Genomic DNA, 25,856 nt, shown 5'->3' with positions numbered 1-25,856 from the left:
ACAGACCTTACCTTTGCTGGAGCTGTGAAGTTATGCGACGCCAGTAAATTAGTTCTGCAGCATGCAAAAAAGTTCACTGAGAATGCAAAAGCCAATGAAAACAAAGGCATAGCCATAGCCGCAGTGTGTGTCCACACACACAAACAAAAAAACAAGATATAGGAAATAGGAAAAAGAGGGAGAGGCATTCAATGACACACTTAAGATGCACCAAAGCAATGCCCACCCCTTAATGATTTCCTCTTACACCCATCCCTCCCCATCCATCACACCCCTGGTACCTTTACCTGTGCCCGCAGGAGGTGCAACACTTGCACCCACATCACCTCTATCACCAAGGTCCAGAGCCCCAAACAGGCCATTCACATGAAGCAACACTTCACATGTACATTCAGAAGACATATTTACTGCATCTGGTTTGCACTTTGTGGCATTCTCTACATTGGAGAGACTGGCTGCAGACCGAGAGACCGCTTTGCTCAGCATCTCCTCTCCAATCACAACCACCTCCCAGTGGCCAACCATTTCAATTCTGAGTCACATTTCCATGCTCACATGTCAGTCCATGCCCTTGTGCACTATCCCAACTTGACCACCCACGGATTGGAGGAACAACATCTTATTATCTGTTTTGACACTCTCCACCCAGATGGCATGAACATTGATTTTACTTCCTTCCACTAAACCGGTTTGCCTTTTCTTTCCCCTCCCCCTTGCCCTGTCTTTCCAGTTCCTCCATCCACCTAGTCATCCCTCCTTGCCCCTCATTGCTGCTGTCCCCTCCCTCCTTTCTCCACCTATCATCTCCTGCCTTTGCCAACACCCCCACCACCACACTGCCTGCCCACTCTTTTGTTTGGACACTTGCTGGCATTTTCTCATACTCTGATGAAGGGCTCAAGCCTGAAACATTGGTTATCATAACATTTGATATGTAAAGGACACCGTTTGACCTGCTGATATTCTCCAGTGTTTTGTGTTTTTTTTTACTTCAACCACAGTGTCCACAGAATTTTATGATTTACTTCAGACTATGGGACTGTGGTTTCTCATACCATTGCACAAAGATGAAAATGAAAATGGAAACAAAAATGTGCCTTAGCTGAACTTATGTTTTTACATAGAACTTGTGTGATTTTCTTTCTGTTCAGAAGTGTCTCCCAACTTTCTGGGAGTGGCCATTCACACAGGAATGATCAAATATCCAAAACACACCGCGGGTTTAAACAGAATAGCTGAAGTGCGGTATTTAAGGAGGTTAGCCCATTCACTTGATCCGTGAAAATAACTAGAGGTCGAAGAGGTAAAATGTCAGGATAGGAATGAGTCCTTATTCCCATTCCGATAATTTTACACAGACTGCGTTCCGGGAAATTGGGACTAATTTCCTGGAACACAACGGCTGTGTAAGCAAAACACTCCTAAGGCTCTCAGTCAACTGGCTGGTTTCATTTACATGTCATGGTGCTGCATTCTGCAGATAGCAACGAGCAATAAAGCAGGAGATATTGGACATCATTATGCTTCTGGAAGTGTTAAATATAAAGCGCAGAAAGAAAAAGAAAGCAGAGTCCAACTTACGATATCAAAAACACACAAGTTGTTAGAATATTTTGATGTTCATGGTTTTGGTGCAGCCCACACTAAATGCTTGCTCTCTTATTATAGTACTGTACTTGCTGACTTGCTCAATTTCTTTATGCACTATACTGCCTTCAAATTTTATGAACTGATTTAACTTAAACATTTTCATTTTTATCTTGGTGCAGCAGCTATCAGATCCCACATTCCCATTAATTACTGTGTTAACAACCCTGATTGAAGGTGATAATTAGTTAAAATCGCTAATATTAAACAGAAATACTATCCGTGTTATATAATGTCTGTTTTGGTATGGGCATTGGTGGGAAATATGAAAGCTTAAAGGGGTGGTAGTAAAAATTATTATAACATTTCATCAAGGATGTAATCATTGAACATATAGAGATCTGAGAGATTTGTTATGAATATGTTCAATTATTTTGAAGAGGTAATAAATGAGGTTGCCAAGGTTGGGTGAGTAAAAATGTTATCAATGTTGACTCTAAATTAAAAATCATTGAGATTCCACATAAATGAATACTTGCAAAAAAAAGGAATTTATTTGGCTGAGTCAGATTCTAATTCTCTTTCTCTCTCTCTCTCTCTCTCTCTCTCTCTCTCTCCCCCCTCACTTGTTTCAAAGCAGCTAAAAATTACACATTCCCCTAAGGGAAAACAAGTTATCCTCCTGCTGCCCCATAAAATTAAAGCGCACTCGCACCCCATCACTCCGCCATTCCGAAAAAAAACAATAGCACGCAGTTTGTTACACCACCATCCCATGTTTAGAATAGACCACGGCAGACTTTCTCTGAGTCACCAGAAAGATGAGACTGGATGACCTATGTCCTCAAGTTACTGACACCCATTTAAGTTTGTATCCATTCATAAAATGTGCAATGCTGCTGGCTGCATTTTCAATAGTTTATCGCTTTGAATATATCTCTCTCCTCCGAATTAGCTTCCACTTGCATTTGGTGTTATAATTGCCCCTTTTGTTCTCTCTTTTAAACTACTAGATGTTTTAATATTTAGATGTTTTTTTTTAATTTAGGGGCCCTTTATAACATGTGCTATTGGCCCCACACTTGCTAAATCCGGCCCTCTGGTGACTAAAAACAGATTTCTACCCAGATTTCAGTTAAAATTGACCTCAAGGTTCTTTCGCTATGGCACAGGTCTGACTTTACTTCCAAATGGCTGGAAAGAGATGGGCTATTAGGGCTCAAAAAGGTTACCTCTTATTGTGAAGTGTTTTGCCACTTTTGCTTTCTCTAGAGAGTTTTCAGAACAATGTGGCAATTGAGGCACTGCTAAACAGAAGACAGGAGCGAATGACCTGAGGTATCTAACTATAAACAATCATTGAATGATTCAATGCCATACATTATAGGAGACAAGGGGGTGACAGATTCTGAACTTTAAATGAATGGGAGAGGAGGTAGGGAGGGTGGGATGGGAAGAGGGAGGGGGGGGGGAGAAAAACGACACTGTATATATTTGAAAAGGAAAATGTATGTATCTTGATCAATGTGGTTTATAGTGTGAAAAATTTTTAAAAAATTTAAAAAAAAGTATAACTAAGGACAGGACAAACAATAATGCCTTGAGATGCATGATTTAAAATGAGGCAGGTGATAATTTGATGGAATAAAGATATGGATGTGATGATGTATTAAAATATATGCTTAGTGACATGCAGTCTAAAAGATCATCCCTGGTCGGAAATGTAAAACGTTACATAAAATGAATTAATTTCTGAGGCAGAGAACAAATGTTACCACAACAACATAGCATGTTCAGAAATATTGAAAAGAAATTAATTTTAGGCACTTTTCTTTATTTCTGTCATTTTGTGGTTCCCAGTTTATCCCATTATCACCGTATTGTGTTAATTAATAGAAAATCAAATTTAAAATATCAAGGTTCAATTTCAGTAAATCTATCAGTTCATTTCATTAATTTGGACCTAATTAAAAACACTCAGAGCTGATGTAAAAAAAAATGTAAAATATTGCCTTCAGCTCATTCCAGATATTTACAATCCTCAGTGTGAAAAACCTACCCTTCTCATCTCCTTTGAGTGTTTCCCATGTCACCTTAAATCTGGTTTTGCACAGTGAGGGAGACTGATTATTAATCCCATTGCCATCTCTCATAATTTTATAAACCTCTGAAAGGGTACAGCTCAGCCACTTACAATGAGAGTATGCCCATCCTACCAAAACCATCCGTATACGTTCAGCCTTCTGTTCCAGGCAACATCCTGATAATAATGATATTGCTACCCCATCATTCTTGTAGAGTGGCAAATCTAAACAATGTTTTGTACAGCTGCAACATGACATCCCAATTCTTTTATTCAATGCCAGAAGCAAACATACCAACTGCATTTTTTCGCTACCTTATTCACTTTCAGTGGGCTTTGGACATGCACTTCTCTCTGTACATCAACACTCTTTAATCTTAGTTAACAGAGAAAAACAAATTGTTGTTGTGAGTATTGCAAAGAGATCCTAACTTTTTATCTTGGAGAATGCAAATGGTTAGAATTTCTTACAAATGGTCATATCATCCATGTGCTCCAGTTTTCTCTCCAAATTTACAATTGGCTCCACCTCTCTCTTTCCATATTAACTGCAAATTAAATAAAAGTTCCATGAATATTTCTTCACCATCACCTTCTTAATGAGAAAAAACATGAATCAGAAACAAAGTCTCCTCCTCACTGATGATAAACTCAGGTGCATCTCAAGGATGCATGTTTAGCCCACTGATCTACTTTTTATACACCCATGGCTGCGTTGCTTGGTACAATTCAAAATCAACCTACAAATTTTCTGATAACACCATGGTCATCGCAGAATCATAGATGTTAATGAGGTAGTGTACAGGAGGGAGAAAGTTCAGCTAATTGAGTGGTGCCATAACAATAACCTTGCACTCACTATTAGCAAAACGAAGGAGCTGATTGTGGATTTCAGGAAGAGGAAATCAGGAGATCATGATACAGTCCTCATCAAGGTGTCAACAGTAAGGAAGAGAGGAACACAAGATTAGTTTATTTGTAGATGATGTAATAGATTATCTGACAGAATCAGAAAATTCATTGCATAAATTATATTCAAGATTAAAATAATACAGAATAGTATCAGATTGCAAAGTAAATAGGGATAAATGTGAAAAAGTAGATTAGGATAAAAATGAGATTTTTCCTCTTACTCTGGGTGATTATACAATGTAAGAGGGATATTCAATTTAAATGGCAAATAATTGAATAAAATATTAAGGGATAGGAATAGATAATATTGTTTAAAATTATATTTAAATTGAATTATAACCCTTTACTTAAGAATATTGATGAGGAATTTTTTTTTAAAAAGGATGGAATTACCTATAACTTATATGGGGAAGCGATAATATAACCATATAACAATTACAGCACGGAAACAGGCCAATTTGGCCCTTCTAGTCCGCACTGATCCAAGTACCCTCCTCTTATCACATTTACCAGCACTCTGTCCATATCCCTCCATCCCCCTCCGATCCATATACTTATCCAACTCTTTCTTAAATGATAAAATTGACCCTGCCTCCACTACCTTTCCCAGAAGCCTATTCCACACAGTAACCACTCTCTGAGTAAAGAAGTTCCCCCTCATGTTACTCCTAAACCTTTGCCCGTCAACTCTCAACCCATGACCTTTTGTATCCATCTCTCCTACTCTCAATGGGAAAAGCCTTTCCACATCAACTCTATCTATCCTTTTCATTATCGTAAACACTCTATCAAATCCCCTCTCAGCCTTCTACGTTCCAAGGAATAAAGACCTAATTTGCTCAGTCCCTCCTTGTATTCCAGATGCTGAAACTCAGGCAACATTTTTTTTTGTAAATCTTCTCTGCATTCTCTCTATCTTGTTAATATCCTTCCTATAAATTGGTGACCAGAACTGCACACAGTACTCTAATTTTGGCCTCACCAATGCCTTGTACAGTTTCATCATTACTTCTCAACTCCTATATTCAATGCACTGATTTATATAAGCAAGCATACTAAAAGCCTTCTTCACCACCCTATCCACATGCGCTCCTACCTTCAGGGAACAATGCACTGTTATTCCAAGATCTTTCTGCTCCACTGCATTCTTCAATGCCCTCCCAGTTACCACACATGCCTTGCTTTGATTATTCTTTCCAAAATGAAGCACCTCACACTTATCAGCAATTGTATAAAAATTAATATTTTTCCTAGATTGCAATGAATTTTTCAAACATTCCTCAGATTTTTTTTTCAGAAATAAAAAAAAATATGTAAGAAATTTTCTTTGGAAGGGCAAAATTTGGAGATTTTGTTAGAACAATTAACTTGAAAATTTGAATGGGAGGATTACAACTATTAAATTTAAAATAATTATAAAGCAGTACAAATGAGATTTTTCTCTTCCTTCTTTTAAGAGTGAGCTAAACCAATGTGGATTATGATAGAGATGGATAAAATAGGGGATACAATGCATGAATATTTTATATATAAATGGAATAAAGGGTTAATAATTGGAGATAGAGATACTCCAATGTTCAAACATTTAATTAATATATGGAATATGTTAAATGTTGAAATGGGAATAAGGAATTATGAGATACATAAAATGCCATTGACTCAAAATAAACTTATTCCTTTTATAATTAACCTGTCTTTTCATTACTTGGTCTGGTAAAGGAATTAGGAGAATAGTGGACTGTTTTGAAGGGAGAGGCTTAATGTCCTTTGACCAATTGAAAAATAAATATTTTTATATATGTTATTATAAAATAAAAGCATATTTGCAGGATAAATTGGGTCAAAATCTTATTATCTGAAAGGAATGAAATAGAAATTTGATTTGTAATAAAACAATCAAGAAGTTTATTTCAGCTATGTATCCATTATTGCAAACGTCAATATGAACACAATAAATTCATAGATCTAGGCCAGTGGTTCTCAACCTTTATCTTTCCACTCACATACAACTTTAAGTAATCCCTATGCCATCGGTGCTCTGTGATTAGTAAGGGATTGCTTAATGTGATATGTGAGTGGGAATGGAAGATTGAAAATCACTGCTCTAGACCTAATTGTTACTGAAATATTTTGCTTGAGAACTGTTGTCATTGGGCCATTTCCTTTGGAGCTCTGAAACCGTGCACATAACAACCCAATTAGGTACGATTTAAACAGTGGTTTTCAAACTTTTTCTTTGAACCAACATACCACCTTAAGCAATCCCTTTCTAATCACAGACCTCCTATGGAATAGGGATTACTTAAAGTGATATGTGAGAGGAAAGAAAAAGGTTGAAAACCACTGATCTCGGGCAATAGTGGAAAACTGATTTAAAATATTTGTATTGGAGAGAAAAGTTGGTTAGAATTGTGTCATGATAGTATGACAAATACTATAAATGTCAGATATAACCTTTTACATCAATTATGTCTTACCCCACAGAAATTATACAGACCAAAAGCAGATTTGTCAAATAAATGTTTTAGGTGTAATCAAAAGACAAATACCTTTTTACAGTCCACTTGGTCATGTTCAAAATTGAGTACTTTTTGGGCAGAATTAGTATTCCTAGAACAGGTTATTAAAGTTAATGTTCCTCAAGATCCAATGCTTTTCTTATTAGGTAATATATCTAAGATAAGGACAAAACTGTAATTACATATGTTTCAAAAGGAATTCATGAAAATTGCATTAGTGGTTGCAAGAAAATGTATAGCAGTAACATGGAAATCAGATTCACATTTGGGAATGTATAGATGGCCCGTGGACATACATAGATGTAGACCTCTTGAGAAAATTATATATAATTTAAGAAATAAATATTATATTTTCTTAAAAATTTGGTGCATTTATTTACATATTGTAGGTATTACATTATGAAACCTATCCCCTAAATTTCAAGAACCTTATCAACTCCTTGCAATTAGTATATATTTAATATTATAAAGGCAAAAATTGATTGAAAGTGTAACCTTCAGTAACCAGATGAGTTTCTTTTTATTGTATCTTATCTTTTCTTTTTTTCTCTTTTTATGTTTTGGGGCTATTATAATTTGGAGGAGGGGAGGGAACATTGGGGAGTATAGTATTATGTATTACTGATCTGAGACATACATTGTATTTTTTTCTGTATCTAGATATTAATGCATGTATTAAATTTTAATAAAATATTTTTTTCAAATACAGTGAAAAGGCCTAAGAGTTTCAACTTCCTGGGTATCAACATCTCTGAGGATCTGTCCTGTGGCCTCCACGTTAATGGAATCATGAAGAAGATTTGCCAGTGGCTATAGTTTGTGAGGAGTTTGAGGACATTTGGTAAGTCACCAATGACCCTTGCAAATTTCTACAGATGTACAGTGGAGCACTAATCGGTTGCATCACTGTCTGGTATGGAGGTGCCAATGTACAGGACAAAAGAAAATCTACAGAGTTGTAAACTCGGCCAGTGCCATCAAAGGAATTAGTCTCAGCTCCATCGAGGACATCTACAAGAAGCAGTAACTTTAAAAAAACAGCCTCTATCACCATGGGCCCTCACCACCCAGGCCATCCCCTCTTCAAACTGCTCACATCAGAAAGGAGGTGGAGGAGCCTAAAGATGACCACCCATCGGCACAAGGAAAGCTTCTTCCACTCTGCCATCAGCTTTCTGAATGGACATTGAACCACAAACACTACCTCACTTGCTCTTATTTTTGCACTAATATATTTATTTTAAAATTTAATTTTTTTTATCAATATTTGCACTGTAATATTGGCACAAAACTATTAATTTTGTAACATGCTTACAACAATAAATTCTGATTCAGAAATAATTCAGTGGTATAGAAGACTAGCCATTTATCAGATGCAAAATTTCATTCTGATTCTGCCTCTTCCCCCAATTCCCTTGTCCTACTGAAATACCATAATGCACCTATATTTATGGTAGGAAAAGGTTGGAGGCCATGTTTGATAAGTGATATCTTACATTAAGGCTTCATGTTGTGGCATTCAATTTAAGGAATAATGGAATCAAACAATTAATGCCTTGGAGGTTTTTTTTTGCAGATTGTTTTCTTGGCTTGTTGAGATCCTTTGTATTTTTTTCTGCTTTGTGCTAAAATCAAGCCAAATAATCTGATGCTATCAGAAACAATAGTAGTCATCTCAGTCCCAAGATAAATTATTGCACACACTTTATCCCATCATCGACATTGATTATCCAACACAGAGAGTGATCTGTATCCCACTACCCAAATCATACCAACTCCAGTAACCTGATACTTAATGAAGATCCCCCAGTATCATTCAGAACACGTTTATTCAACATAGCTGTTAATTTGTTCCAACCTCAAAAGGTCATTCTTATCTTTCTTTCAACAGTAATTCCAACCACTCCTCAACGATATGAAACATATTGCACACTGCCTCATCTCACAATAATTCTCACCCATTATCTAACAAATGGCACTATATATATTTTTTTTAAATTTAGTGATATCATACAATAAATGGCCCTTCCAGCTCATAAGACCAACTTCACTCACATATCAATTAACCTCCCGAGCCCATATGTCACTGGAATATGGGAGGAAAACAGAGGACACGTGGAAAACATACAAGTTCCTTACAGACAATGTCAGATTTGCTGGTGCAGTAATAGGATTGCGCTAACCACTGCACTAACTGTGCTGCCCCAATGGTTAATGTCCTCTGTAACATGCTCTTTAATGCTGGTGAACTTAGTTGTACTACTTTATCCAAATAGACTTTAATGGCCAACATTGCATATCCTTGGTTCACAATTCAAACACAGGAAGTCACTGTTTCCAGTATTCTCACAAATGGACAAAGGCCAAAATTCTAGCCCAAACCTCCCTAAACTGTTAATATTTGAATAATTGAATTTATTAATATTACAGTCTGTACTTCTTCCTGAGTATTTGGACAATTAATCAATTACCACCTCTCCCTGAGGAAGTGAGCTATGGCATGTAATACATCTGGAATTTGTTGCTACTTCATAGTGCTGGAAAATAGACATGGCAATTTGCCACCTTAATTATGGCAGCTGTTACCTGGCCTAAAAATTTAAATGAAGCAGGTTTTTCATCGCTGTGATGTTATCTATGGCAAAGTAATGGTGCCTGAATTCTAGAATTCAAATATATTCATTATTTTTATTTTGTTACATTGAGATGCCTGAAGAAATACTCCTAGAGCAGGGCAGGTTGAAACAAGAGGACACAAGTTGAGGGTAAGGGGGCAATATTTTAGGAGGAACATTATAGGATACTTCTTCACTCAGAAAGTGGTGGCTGAATGCAATAATCTTCCAGAGGAAATAGTTGAGGCAGAATCAATTCTTTCATTTAAGAGGAGCCTGGATATATACATGGATAGGAGGGGGTTGGAGGGTTATGGGCAGAGAATAGGTGAGGGGATCTAGTGGAGTTGTTTGAGTGAACCGGCATGGACCTGAAGGGCTAAGATGTTATATGGTTAACATACTTAATTCATATATAGGATATGGAATCCTACTGACAATTGGAGAATACATTGTCCATGCATAACATAAGTGGGGATTGTGCTGGTCAGCTGCTTTCTTATTGAGTTGCGACAGTGTTTCTTGTGAATGGACATACTTGGTAGAAAAAGCACATGAGTATTTATCTTTTGATAATTGATCAAGCATTAAGATATTTCAATATCTCTCCCGGAATGGTATATGCAGAAAGCTAGTGTGACAAAAATGAGCAAATGTAGAGGAAGGTATACTTTCCTTTTCCTTAACCAACATTTTTTTTTTCTTTTGTTCCTCCAGTACAAGGAACAATAGACTGCTGTTTCTCCACTATGTCTTTTGCTGTTTTTTAATATAGTTTTTTTCTACACTGCAAAACAAAAACTGCTTAATTTCATTACTCTTTGCTTTAAGATCTCAAATGCAGAGATTGAAGTCCATCACTATCAGATTGTTAACTCACATTAATTTTGGTCAAGTTATTGGAATCAGTCACCCTTTCAGGATAGGTTTGATGAGATTTTGAGTTTGAGCAGCCATGGTAATTAGGTGTTGGGAGATCAGTTGCACATTAGTATTTAAGCAAAATTTAATTTAAGTAAAAATGAAAATCATCAAATCATTTCAAGTAAAAATAGTAATATCATGAAATTTTCCAAATGGTAGTGTTAAATAGAAGTAGAAATGATTCTTAATTGTTCTCAGTTTGTGTAGCATTTTCCATATTGCTGGTGAGAAAGGAAAGTTATGAGATTATAGATTTTATTGATGAATAATGTTACGAGACCAAACCAGCAACCACAAAGAAGGCATATCACACAGGGGTAAAGATGAAAAATTACTTTATTAACAAAAATTCACCTTCAAACTTTAATTCAAATTACCCCCTTTTATAACAATGCCCACTGGTTACTATGCAAATTTCTATAACTAATAGAAAATATAACTAATATAACTAATAAAACTAATAAATTCCCCACCCTAAATATAACACATGTAATTAAAGTCTAAGTTATATTTCCAACTAGCCCACAGAAAAAAATTAGAAACAAAACAAACACAAAACACACAAGACTCACAAAACTTCAATCTCCACCGAAGCAAAGATCATAAACAAAATTCAGTTTGTTTGGTAAACTGAAGCCAAAAGACCTTTGAGAGAAAGAGAGAACAAAATTCAAACTTGTCTTGTGTTGCTTGCAGAGAGAGGAACAACTGGCTTGGTCCAGATCCTTCTGGCTGCCTTCAAAATATTCATACTTTTTGAAATCCCAACATTCTAAACTGTCTTCTAGACTATGACTTGTGCTCTGGGCTTTCTTTCACTCCACAGCACTACCCAATGGTGGTTTATCATCCAAGTCCAGAAATATTTAGATCATTTTCTGCACATGCTTCAGTCCATCTCCCACTCTCTCAGCAGACCACCTTCACCTTGGCTCTCTAAGGCAAGCTGTCATTTTTTAACATAAAACCAAACACATAGGCCAATACACAACACAGAACTCTGTAATACTAATAACACTTAATTAACTGCAGCATCTGATACAAAAAGTTATCAAAAATCATAATGCATATTCTTTAGTCAATATGCACCCTCAATGTTTCCTATGATATTTACCTTAAAAAGGACAACCTTTTATAACAATATAAATTATTGTATAGTTATCACCCTATAATAACAATCTTGATATGATATTTTAGGGTTAAATATATGTATTATCTTTATTTCTGTATTTACTTTATCAATTAACAATTTGCAAAAAAATTAACATTATTGACAAATACAAATTTGTCAATGACAAGTATGCTATTTTGGATAGTGTTTTGTTGGGAGGTGGGGAGACCCACCAGGGACAAGCCATAGTGATCAGGTCTCTGGCATGGAATCTTGCCTGGTGGCTAAGAAGGTAGGAGAAGAATCGAGTTGTACTGATAGAAGGCTCCATAGATACGGGGAGAGATAAAAACATTCTGTGGAAGGGATCAAGAGACCTGAGTGATGTGTTGCCTCCCTGGTGCCAAGGTCTATGATATTTCAGATCAAGTTCACAGCATTCTCAGGAGGGAGGGTGAGCAGCCAGATGTCATAGTCCATGATATGGGTAGGAAGAGAGATGAGGTCCTTTAAAGAGAGTTCAGGGAGTTAAGTACAAAGTTGAAGGGCAGGACTTCTAGAGTTGTAGTCTCCGGATTGTTACCCATGCCACGTGCAAGTGAAAGGATAATGCAGCTTAACATGTGGCTCAAGTCATGGTGCAGGGCTTCAAGTTTCTGGATCATCAGGCTTTCTACCAGGGATGGTGGGACCTATTTCAATGGGACAGTTTGCATCTGAACTGGAAAGGCACTAATATCCTTGTCGGAAAGTTTGCTGGTGGTGCTCCAGGGGGTTAAAACTAGATTTTTAGAGTGATGGAAACCAGAATGCCAGATAAGGGAGAGGAGGGGAAATAAAAGATGAAGTAAAGATTGTATGTAATGTCAGAAGTCAAAGTATTCTACTTGATGGAATTTTTCCTGGGTGCATTTATTTCAATGCAAGAAGTATTGTCGGAAAGGCAGACAAGTTTAGAGCATGGATTTGCACATGTAATTATGACATTGTAGCCATTAGTGAAACTTGGTTGCAGGAGGGGTAGGACTGGCACCTCAATGTTATGTGTTTCCATTGTTTCAGACAGGGGAATCAAAGAGGGAGGAGTAGCATTGCTCCTCATGGAAAGTATCACAGCTGTGCTATGGCAGAACAGACCAGAGGCCCGTCAATTGAGGCTATATGGGTGGAGCTGAGAAATGGGAAAAGCTATGACCACACTCATAGGGGTTGTAGTATAGACCACTCAACAGTCAATGAGAATTGGAGGAGCAAATCTGTAGAGAGATAATAGACAGTTAAAGGAAACATTAGTGGTAGTAGGAGATCTTAACTTTACACATAATGACTGGGACTCCCATACCTGTACTATAAAAGGACTGTATAGCTTGGAATTTGTCAAATGTGTTCAGAAAAAAATTTATAAGAAAAAAATTTATAAATCACTATAAAGAGGTACAAACTAGATAGTGTGAAATGTTGAAACAAGACAGGACAGATGACAGAGGTATGTGTAGGGGAATATTTTGAGTCAAGTGATTAGAATGCCATTAATTTCAAGTTGATTAGGAAGGCAGATAGTTCTAGGCATTGAGTGTAGGTCCTCAATTGGAGAAACATCAGTTCTGAGGAAATTAGAAAGGATCTAGAATGCATGGATTGGGATAAGTTGTTTTCAAGCAAGGATGTACGAGATATTCACAGGTGAAATTTTCAGAGAACTGAGTTGTATGTTCCTGTCAGGATTAGATGCAAAGTTCACAGGCATAGGGAAGCTTGGTTTTTGATGGATAATGGGGATCTGGCTTGGAAGGTGTTTAGTAGGTAGAAACATCATGGAGCAAATTAGGTACTTGAGGAGTATAAAAATGCAAGAAAATCCTCAAGAAAAAAATCAAGGCAGCTAAAAAAAAGGCATGAGTTTGCTTTACCAAACAATGTCAAGGAAAATCCTAAGGATTTCTATAGGTATATTAAGAGTAAAAGGATAGTAAGTGACAAAATTTGACAAGAGTGGTTGGCTCTGTACAAGACCAAAAGAGATGGGGTAGATATTGAAGGGGCTTTTTGTGTCAAAGTTTACTCAGGAAACTGGCAGAGTTGAGGAAGGAAAACAAGCAATGAGGTCATGGAACCTTTACAGATTAAAGAAGAGGAGGTGCTTGCTATCTTAAAGCAAATAAAGGTTAGGGCCCCCAGGACCTGACAAGTTATTCCCTCGGATCATAAGTGAAACTAGTGCAGAAATTGCAGGGGCTCTGGCGTAAATATTGAAAGTGATCTGAGACATGGGTGGGTGCTGGAGGATTGGATGGCAGCTCATGATGTTGCATTGTTTAAAAAGGCTCCAAAATAACCCTGGAAATTATAGGCTGGTGAGTTTGACAACAGTAGTATGTAAATTATGGAAGCTGTTCCAAGAGATGAGATATACAAGAATTTGGATAGCCAGGAACTGAATAGGGATAGTCAACAAGGTTCTGTGCATGTTAGGACATGTTTCACAAACCTGATGGAGTTATTTGAGGAGGTTATCAGGAAAGTTGAAGGAACGATTCTGGATGTTGTCTACCTGGACTTTTGGAAATTCATTGACAACGTCCCACATAGAAGGTTAGTCAGGAAGTTTCAGAAGCTCAGTATTCATATGAGGTAGTAAACAGGATTTAACATTAGCTGGATGGGTAAAAGCAAGCTTAATTTAAGAAGAATTTGGACAGGTGCATGGATGGGAGAAGTATGGAGTGCTATGCCCTGGGACAAGATCAGTGGGATGAGGCACAGATTGAAGAGCCAAAGGGGCTTGTTTCTGTGCTTTATTATTCTATGGTTCCATACTCTACATTTGTAAGATATGTTGAACATAAATTTGCATTTTATTTAAACTCTAACGAGACAAGAATTCAGCACCATATACACCTGACATTGATAGAAGTAATGATCCAATAATGAACCAATAAGTGTCATCATGACAAATATTTTACTATTTTCCAAGGAGTTATTTTATTTATATGTAACCATTAATGTATTGTATCACTTGTATAATTTCCACATGAAATATAGCTCTCAAAATGTAACAGGAACCAATGAACCCATTGCAAATTTTTTTCAAATAATTCTAAGAATCACATATTCAATTGCAACAAGTTTGAACATAATTTCTTAATTACTTGCCTTTTCAGAGTCTGTTTCACATGTAAACTCTTATTCTGTCTCCATCACAATATTCGACAATTCCTTTTGTCTGCCTACCCTTTTGAAACAAAAAAAATTAAGCTCTTCTGGCCCATTCCGCACTGGATATATTTCAGTACATGTACTCACTGATCACAGTTTTTCACTTTTCATGCTGTACCTCAGCTATGCTTTATCAAACAATGTCAAGGAAAATCCTAAGGATTTCTACAGGTATATTAAGAGTAAAAGGATAGTAAGTGACAAAATTTAAAATATCAAACAGATATCAGCACTGCCCAACAATAAAGTGAATATGGGAGCAGCTGCAGCAGTAGTAATTGGGACCAGACCAGGGTTCGAGTGCCATGCTCTCTGTAAGGAGATTGCATATTCTCCCTGTGTCTGTGTGGGTTTTCTTCATGGGCTCCGGATTCCTCCCACCAGCTAAAAGCACACTGGGGGTGTAGGTTAAGGGGTTTAAATTGGTCTGCCGAACTGGCCTGTTACTGTATTGTATGTCTAAACAAATAAAAAACCCAATGCCTTTAATATAATTGTCCAACATGCCCTCTAATCCATGACTGAAATGAAACTTGGAAAAATCTCTGGAGGCACTGGATTAAAAAATTCTACTTGAATTCTGACAACATCCTCCATGGAGATGCTGTCTATGATTTGTCACAGTAATCAACCTACAAATGCTTCCTGATCTCTGATCAGAAAATAAACATTAGCACTGCCTTCCTCTTTTTACACTTTGCTGTATTACTTGTTTTTTTTTTGAGATATTGACAGTAATCATTTAGTCACAGGAACTTCTTCACCCCTTCTATGAACACATCAGTTGGATTTGGCATTTCATTTTTTTCAGTTCACTGACACATCTGCTATCCTTTGTCTGACATCATTTACTATTCTTTACCCCCTTGTACTTGAATACGGCCTTGCTATTTCCTCAGAAACAACATTGCAAATTCATAAACCTGGTAAAATTTGTAGCTTCAGCTGTATTGCCATTTCATGTGACAAATAAATGTAATTGGGCTAAACACCCTTTTTATTAAAATCTAACAACACCCACTAAGGCAGAGCTAGTTGAGCTATAGCCTCACAGCTTGAGTGTCCCAGATTTAATCCTGATCTCCAATGCTGTCTGTATGGAGTGTGCATGTTCTCTCTTTGACCAAAGGGATTTCTTCCAGGGACATTACTTTCTTGCCATATCCCAAAAGGTGAAGGCTTGTCAGTTGGTTGGCCATAATAAATTGCTCAAAGTGTGTAAATGAGTGGTAAGATCTGCAGGAGTGGATGGGAATGGGGTTGGGGAGGGGGGGGGGGTATACAAAATGGGATACTTAGTATAGGATGTGTAAAATTAGGTGCTTGATGTTTAACATGGACACAATAGGCAAAAATGACCTTTTTTCTATGCTTTATTTCTTATTGTTTCTACAGCACCTGACTAATAGGAGTGATTGATAAATCAATGTTTTAAAATCACACCAATAGATTTGAAAGATGTATTCACTTCTGTTGTGGGTGCTGGGAATTGTTGCATAACCCATTTGAAAAAAATTGTGTTTTCAGTTAGCAGTATCAAAAAATATTGTTAATTGTCCCTGCAGAGCTTGACTGTTGGACTGATGGTCTGTTTCCATGCTGTACATTCTAAATAATCCAATCAACTGCTAGCACAGGAAAGAACATAATTTAAGGAATAAGAGCAGGATGAGAAGTCATGTGATGGAGTAGTGGCCGGTAGGAGAATACCAGCCCTCTCCAGAAAAGAAGAAATAAAGTGAAGAAAATATAAAGTTCAAGAAACACAAAACATAACAAATAAAAGATAAAGTTGTGGAGAAAAGAAAGAAAATGGCACCCAAGAAGGAAAAAGTAAAAACAATGAGAGAAAAAAAGAAAAGACACCAGAAGAGAAAGAAGGCCTTACCTGCATTAAAAAAACAGGGAAAAGAGCCCGCTCCCCAAGGTTGGTAATGACCCGGCAGAGTCAAGACCTCCCAGCCGCTGGACTGAAAAAATGGCTCTCTGAGCCAAACAGAAGTGTGCAATGTGCACACTAAGGACATAAAAACACCGATGGGAGGGGGGCCCAGCTGAGGAGCGAACTAACACAGTGCGACCAGCTGAGGGATGCCCAACATCAGGGCTCTCAGCTGGAAGAAGAGGAAAGTGACAGGAAAGGGAATGATAGGAAAGAAAAACAGCAAAAGGAGACCCAACAGATGACTAGGCCAGAAGAAGAGGATCAATAGCAAGTAGCCATGCAAGATGATGCCCAGCAAAGTGAGGCAAGCAACTCAACAGGAAAGTCAGAACAGACACAGATACAAGGAAGACAAGTAGAAGACACAAACACAGGTGCAGACACAGAAGAAAAAGAAGAAGACCAAGCTTTGCACAGAGAAATAGAAGGCAAAATAGATGGACAGTATATAGATAAAAAACATTTTCAAGAACAAATGAGAGCATTAAAAGAATGGTTGATATTAGAATTTAGTGAAATGAAAAGTACAGAAGAAAAAGTGAGAAGAATAAAGCTAATCATGACAGAAATAGGGAAAAGATTAGATGTGGAAGAATGAGAAACAGCTGTAGAAATGGAAGTGAATGACTTAAGAAAATTGGAAGAAAGCGACAAAAAAGTTAGTCACAAGAGTTGTTAGCTCAGAAGATGGATATAATGGAAAACTTTAGTAGCCGAAACAACATAAAGATAGTGAGCCTAAAGGAAGATGAAGAAGGCACAAATATGAAAGAATTTATAAAAGAATGGATTTCAAATGTCCTGGGAATGCTAGAAATACAGGAAGGAACGGAAATAGAAAGGGAACACAGAACACTAGCTATGAAACCACAGACACAACAAAAACCAAGATCCATTTTAGTAAAATTTCTGAGATATACGACAAGAGAAAATATACTGGAGCGGGCATGGAATCAAATTAGAGAAGACAAAAAAAACAATTGGAATACAAGGGTCAAAAACTCCTAAAGAAGAGGAAGGAGTTTAACACAGCAAAATTGATCCTATGGAAAAAAGGCTATAAATTTATGTTAAGATATCCAGCTGTGCTTAAAATATCTATCCCGGAGGAGCAAAACAGACTGTTCTCGAATCCGGAGAAAGCACGAGAATTTGCAGAATGCCTGCAGGACAGAAAGAGAGATGAAGAGATGTAACAAGAATGAAGAATGACATATAAAGATGTAAAAAATATGTATAAGTAAGAACTAAAGAAGGGAAAGAAAAGGGAAGAAATGAAGTAGGTAGGAAGAGGGTGAACTTTGTTATATGTGAAGATAACAGTCTTATCTGGAGGGGGTTGGTTGGGAGAGAATAACAGTCACTGTGAAATCAGTTGACTCTTGCAAGCGGGTTTGTAATCCAAATGGAGAGGGGAGTTGTGGAAAGGGCAACTCAGAGAGTGGGGGGGGGGGTCATTTGGGGTTAAGGGAATTTTAGATGTGGGAGTTATTGAAGTATTTTATGTTTTAAAAGTGTTGTCATACATTGAGTTCAAAAAGGGAAAACTGAAAGATGAAAATGGGAAAAGGGGGTAGGTGGTGGTAAGGAAGCAGAAATGAGGTGTAAACAGAATACGAGATGGCCATGTTGAACTATATGACATCTAAATATTAATGGAATACATAACCAAATTAAACAAAAAAAGGCTATTAAATTTCCTGAAAAAAGAAAAAAAATAGACAGCATTTGTGCAGGAAACGCATCTAACTGAAGTGGAACATAATAAATTAAGGAGAGACTGGGTAGGGCACGTAGCAGCAGCATCATATAATACAAAAGCTAGATGTGTAGCTATATTAATTAATAAAAATGTACCAATCAAAATAGAGGAGGAAATAATAGATCCAGCAGGGAGGTATGTAATGATAAAGAGTCAGATATATTCAGAATTCTGGAATTTACTCAATATATATGCACCTAATGAAGAGGATCAAAAGTTTATGCAAGATATATTTTTTGAAGATTGTAGATACACAGGGGAATGTATTGATAGGAGGGGATTTTAACCTTAATTTGGATCTAATGTTAGATAAAACTGGACAAAGGACTAGCAAAAAGAATAAAGTGGCCAAATTTATGGTTGAATCAATGCATGAAATGAAACTTATGGATATATGGAGGAAGCAGCACCCAAGGGAGAAGAAATACTCATATTATTCGAGTGGGCATAAAACATACTCAAGGATTGATATGTTTTTGTTGTCGGCCCATATTCAAGGGAGAGCTAGGAAAACTGAATATAAAGCTAGATTGCCATATGATCACTCACTTAGAACTGGAGGACATCCCACCAAGAACATATAGATGGAGATTAAACTCCATGCTACTTAAAAGACAGGAATTTAGAGAATTTATTGAATGCCAAATTAGAATGTACATTGAAATAAATACAGAATCAGTGAAAGACAAATTTATATTATGGGATGCAATGAAAGCTTTCATTAGAGGCCAGATAATAAGTTATGTAACTAAGATGAAAAAGGACTACGATTGGGAAATAGAACAGTTGGAAAGGGAGATAGTAAGTACATAAAAAGAACTAGGCAACAAGGGAAGATATAACAAAAAGAAGAGAATTGGCAGACAAAAAAAAATACGAAACATTACAAACGATAAGGTAGAGAAGAACATAATGAAAATAAAGCAAAAGTATTATGAGCTATGAGGAAAAAATATTAGCCTGCCTACTTAAAACAGAACAAGCAAAAAGAATTGTATTGGCATCAAGGAAAAAGGACAAACAAATTACATATAATCCAATGGAGATTAATGAGAACTTTAAGGAATTTTATGATGAACAATTATACCAAACTGAGAACGAGGGGAAAGAAGACAAAATAGGAGAGTTTTTAGCTAAAATTGAACTGCCGAAATTGCAAGAAGTGGAGCAAAACAAGCTGATAAAACCATACGAAATAGAGGAAATACAGGATATATTAAAAAATAAAATGCCTGGAGAGGATGGACTTCCAATAGAATTCTATAAAACATTTAAAGAGTTATTAATTCCTCCTCTCCTGGAAGTAATGAACCAGATATAAGAAATACAAAACTTGCCAGATTCATGTAAGACAGCAATAATTACAGTAAATACCAAAGATGGGGAAGGATACACTAACACCAGCATTATATAGACCAAAATCTCTACGTAATTTAGATTATAAGATAATAGCAAAATTATTAGCAAACAGATTGGCCGACTGTGCACCAAAAATAATAGCACATGATCAAACTGGATTTATTAAGAAAAGACGAACAGCGGATGATGTCTGTAAATTTATTAATTTAATTCATGCAGTTCAATGAAATAAGATGCCAACAGTGGCTGTTGCTTGAGATGCAGAAAAAGCCTTTGACAGTGTAGAATTGAATTATTTATTCAAAGTATTACAAAGGTTCAATCTACCAGATAAATATATTAATTGGATTAAACCAATGACGAAGGTGGCAGTAAATGGATATGTATCAAACCAATTTAAATTAAGTAGGTCAACTGGGCAGGGATGTCCACTATATCCCTCACTGTTCGCTTTAGCAATAGAACCACTGGCAGAACTAATAAGAACAGAAAATAAAATAAAAGGGATAAAAATAAAGGAGAAGGAGTATAAAATCAGTTTATTTGTAGATGACATCATAGCATAGTCAACAAAAACAGAAATATCAATAAAAGAACTACATAAGAAATTGAAGGAATATGGAGAAATATTGGGGTACAAGATCAACGCAAATAAAAGTGAAGCAATGCCAATGAGCAATGCGGATTATACAGAATTTAATAAAGAATCATCATTTGAATGGCAAACACAAGCAATCCGATACCTAGGTTAGATACTAATTCAAGCCACCTGTACAAATTGAATTATCAGCCTTTAATGAAGAAATTACAGGAAGACTTAGAACATTGGAAGGAATTACCACTAATGTTGATAAGGAGGGGAAATTGCATTAAAATTAATGTCTTCCCAAGGATACAATACTTATTTCAATCATTACCAATTCCCTTAATAGTGAAACTAAGGGAATTTAAAAAGGGTTCAAGGAGGAAGCCTGGCAACTATCGGCCTGTAAGTTTGACGTCTGTGGTAGGTAAATTAATGGAGAAAATTCTTAGAGATAGCACTTATAAACACCTGGATAGACAGGGTCTGATCAGGAGCACTCAACATGGATTTGTGGGAGGAAGGTCATGTTTGACCAATCTGATTGAATTTTTTGAAGAGGTGACTAGGAATATGGATGAGGGTAGTGCAGTGGATGTTGTCTATATGGACTTCAGTAAGGCCTTCGATAAGGTACCACATGGAAGGTTAGTTAGGAAGGTGCAGTCTTTAGGTATAAATTTTGAGATAGTCAAATGGATTGAACATTGGCTGAAAGGGAGAGGCCAGAGAGTGGTAGTGGATAATTGTCTGCAGGTTGGAGGCCGGTGACCAGTGGTGTGCCTCAAGGATCTGTATTGGGCCCATTGTTGTTCGTTATATACATTAATGATCTAGATGATGGGGTGGTGAATTGGATTAGTAAATATGCAGACGATACTAAGATAGGTGGAATAGTGGATAATGAAGAAGGTTTTCAAGGATTGCAGAGGGATTTGGGCTGCTTAGAAAAGTGGGCTGAAAAATGGCAGATGGAATTTAATGCTGATAAGTGTGAGGTGCTTCATTTTGGTAAGAAGAATCAGAATAGGACATATGTGGTAAATGGGAGAGCATTGAGGAATACAGAAGAGCAGAAAGATTTAGGAGTAACGGTACATCGTTCCCTGAAGGTAGAAACTCACGTGAATAGGGTGGTGAAGAAGGCTTTTAGTATGCTGGCCTTTATCAATCATTGCATGGAATATAGGAGTTGGGAGGTGATGTTGAGATTGTATAAGACGTTGGTGCGGCCTAATTTGGAGTTCTGTGTGCAGTTCTGGTCGCCTAATTATAGGAAGGATATAAACAGAGTGGAGAGAGTGCAGAGAAGGTTTACCAGAATGTTGCCTGGGTTTAAGCATCTGGAGTATGGCGAGAGATTGGACAGATTGGGTTTTATTCTTTGGAGTGTAGAAGGTTGAGAGGGGATTTGATAGAAGTATTTAAGATTATGAAAGGGATAGACAGAATGGATGTGGATAGACTATTTCCGTTAAGAGGAGGAAAGTTTAAAACAAGAGGACATGAGTTAAGAATTAAGGGGCAGAGGTTTAGAGGTAACATGAGGGGGAACTTCTTTACTCAGAGAGTGGTAGCTGTGTGGAATGATCTTCCGGGAGAAATAGTGGCGGCGGAGTCAATTGTATTATTTAAGAAAAGGTTGGACAGGTATATGGATGAGAAGAAGATGGAGGGTTATGGGCATTGTGCAGGGAGGTGGGATTAGAAAGGGGTGTTTGGTTCGGTGCAGACTAGAAGGGCCTAATGGCCTGTTTCCGTGCTGTAATTGTTATGTTATGTTATGTTATATGTTAACTAAAGAGAATAATAAGGAAATTTTTATGGAAAGGGGGAAAACCAAAGATAGCGTTAGATAAATTAACAGAATAATACAACCAAGGTGGTTTGCAGTTGCCAAGCTTTAAAAATTATTATAGAACACCACAATTAAGGTATTTATCAGATTTTTATTAGACAAGGCAAAAACCAGATTGGACTAAGATAGAGCTAGATAAAATAGGGGAGAAGGTACCGGAACATATACTTTATAATTGGGATGAAACGCTGGTGCAATATAAAAGCTCAGCAGTACTCCCTCAGGCAAAAAAATCCATCTAACTTGGTCTTAAATATATTTTATGATGCAGAGTTTACTGCTTCTTTGGCAGGGAATTCTACAGATATACAATTCTCTAGAGAGAAAAAGGTTCCTCTTCAGCCTTGTCCTAAATTTACACCTTAAAATCTTGAGGCTATGTTCCCTGATTCTAGCCTCAATTTTCTTGCCTCTATCTTATCTATTCCTTTAATAATTTATGTGCTTCCAGAGGATCCCTTCCTATTCTTCTGAATTTCAATTAGATGGTCCCTGGTGACTCAATATGTCCTCAAAGGCTAACCCTGTCATCTCTAGAATCAACCCGGTGAACCTCCTCTCTACGGTCTCCAAAGCTAGGAACCTCCAAACCTCCTAAGGAAGGAGATCAGAGCTGCACACAGTATAGAGGTATGGTCTCATCAGTACCCTATACATTTGCAGCAGAACCATTCTGCTCTTAAATTCAATCCTTCTAGCAAAAAGAGACAACATTCAATTTACCATTTTGATTACCTGCTGCTTCTGCCAACCAAATTTCTGCAATCATGCACAAACAATTCCAATTCCTACTGCACGACAGCTTGCTGCAAATTTTCACTTTTTAAATAATAAACTGATCTATTTTCCTTCCTCATATGTGTCTGAGTGTGTGAGTGTGTGTGTGTGTGTGTGTGAGTGTGTGAGTGTGTGAGAGAGAGAGAGAGAGAGAGAGACACGCACAGTCATACACCGCATAACATCTGTTTGGGCATCATCTGACTGCATATACATCTGTGGTCCCATAAGGTAAAAGAGTTTGCTTTTCCCAGATTTTAAGTGTGTATAAGATGTTTCAAGTGCTTTCCATATTTTCGATCACATACAATAGCAAACCTTAATCTGAATTAAAAAATATATTAGAATCCCATCATCAAACTGAATTAATCATAAATCAGGCATGTTCACAATATTAATATTTATATTGATTTCTATTAACCAGTCTATTTCTGTGGAGGTTATTATCAGTATTTTTAATTATAAATGTCTCAACATATTTTTGGATAATTCAACATCAACTCTGGGGGTAATCTTACAATTTTCAAAGCAGAATTATTTTTGTGTAGCAGATACATTAATATATTTTGCATTTACAGTGTTTTATTTAAGATTTAATAACACATTCCTTAATGAGATATGCATTGCATTACCATTTAAATTTGCTGAAATTATTCTTGCATCGTTTGGACGATTTTTCAGGTTATTTCTTTTACCTCACTTAAAACAAGTGTACAATAAGAATGAAAGAATGCATCGTGAATTACATTTATATTCGATAAAATGTAATGAGTTGCAATATTAGACATCGCTACAGAAAGTATTTTGGCTTGTGACCCTGTAAATTATTTAGCTAATTTTCTGAGATAGAATCATAGCATGGCAGCAGGCCATTCGGCCTAACATTCTTGCCAACCTGCGATTTTTGTTTAAATTATAATGCTGCAATAGCACAATTACCTTTTGATAATAATTGATAATATTTTTGTAATGCATTTCACTTTGTCAATACAGTATTCTATTCCTATTTTGCTTTGCTAAGTATATTATATGGTGATCACACAATGTCAAAATTGCATGACATCCTATTTCACAGTATATATATATATATATATATATATATATACACACACACACACATACAGATTATCTGCCTTCTCTGTACAATTTGCTTTTCCTCTCAGTTTAGTGCCATCAGCAAACTTTGAAATGGTAAACTCAATCATCATCAATGCATTTACAACGAGTTTATCTTGTATGAAGTGTCCAGATGCTGTTTAAGAGCTGCAAGCCTCCAGTGCTTTTTTTTTATAATTAGAAATTGAATTTGTTGAGAAACTAAAAAAGTAGAATGCAACAACTGACTTGCATCTGGCATTCATAGTCAGGCATATTTATGTAAGAAGTATGTCCACAGAGAGCAGCTAAGATGTTAGAAGGCTTGCAATGGAACAGTGCTCAGTCAAACCCCCATTTGGCTGGCACCTGTCTGGTCCAGCAACGTATAGGTAAAAAGTAACATTTATACGACTGGATTATATTGATGGTTAGGTTATTCATTACAGGTGACCTCAGCACAAATTGTACGTGTTAGGTAAACCCCGGTTAACTTAAAAAATCCAGTTTGTTCCATTGGATATTCACAACAGTGAACATTGTTACTTTTCCTTTCAGTATCTATATAAACATTACAATAAGAAGAATGTATTTTGCTTGTTTGTTACTTTTTTTTAAAGTCTCAGAATCACACAAGTTCTATATTCAGTCTTTGGCTGTGAGATAGTTCAGTATGATGAAATGAAGATTATTATTGAGATCTTGGAGCATTACAGCTCCAAAACAGCTTCTGGATGATTTTATGCAAGATCTAGCTGGTAAATTGTAATTTACATTGTAAATGCATCAATTACCTATGCTAGCAATTGGTTGCATTATTTGGAATGTACAGAACTGAAACAGACAATTCAGTAAGATAGACTGGCTCTCTATGAACCTCTTCTTAGCCTTAGTTTTTAATCATCCTTTTAGCATATTATATTAATTCTCCCTTATTGTTAATTGATTTTTTTCCATAATTGTCCCTAGACAATTTTCTCAATTATCAGTTCTTATGGGAAATGCCGTATCTTCACTGTTTTCTACATGAAGTAGCTCCTAACTTTCACATTAGATTTATCAGTGGTGGTCATGTGGTTATGTTTTGCAGTAATGGAATCCTCTTCAAGAGGAAATATTATATCTTTGAAAGGGAATGAGGTGCATCAAGCCACCCTCTACCTTTTATTTCCAAAATAAAAGTGACCCAAACTGTTCAATTGTTCCTGATTTGTGTAACCCTTCATTGTTATTAATGTAATTTTTAGTCATTATGACAGGATTGACAACTGTTATGTAATACAGAATTTTTTTTAGACAATACAGCTGCAACAATATCCTTTTACTCAAAATATAGCAGGGTATTATTTTAAATGATACTCTGAAAATAGTGTGCATGCCTTAAGTATTCAGTGTGTGCTAAATATGAACAAAGAAAAGCTGGAGAGGAACATCAGGTCAAACAACATCAATGGAGAGAAAAAGCTAATGTTTTGGACTGGAACCTTTTATTGAATATGAACGATCAAGC

General features: G+C 36.5%; 1 long non-coding RNA gene across 2 annotated transcripts in view; it reads right to left on the bottom strand.

Annotated features, from left to right (window-relative positions):
- Positions 1–25,856, bottom strand: part of LOC138752474 (uncharacterized) — a 60,488-nt gene that overhangs the window by 13,465 nt on the left and 21,167 nt on the right. The window contains exons 2-4 of one of the 2 annotated variants that reach the window (XR_011350678.1): positions 14,905–14,983; positions 7,132–7,192; positions 4,142–4,218 (exon numbers count right to left, since the gene is read on the bottom strand). This is a non-coding gene — a long non-coding RNA (uncharacterized lncRNA). Of the gene's footprint in view, positions 1–3,990; positions 4,219–7,131; positions 7,193–14,904; positions 14,984–25,856 lie in introns of those variants that run through there. The other variant, XR_011350675.1, reaches the window with a different exon arrangement.

Source organism: Narcine bancroftii, chromosome 1 (assembly GCF_036971445.1).
Source record: "Narcine bancroftii isolate sNarBan1 chromosome 1, sNarBan1.hap1, whole genome shotgun sequence".
NCBI classification, from domain to species: domain Eukaryota; kingdom Metazoa; phylum Chordata; class Chondrichthyes; order Torpediniformes; family Narcinidae; genus Narcine; species Narcine bancroftii.
The sequence above is the reverse complement of the archived record's forward strand: the minus strand, read 5'-3'. Positions and strand labels throughout refer to the sequence as shown.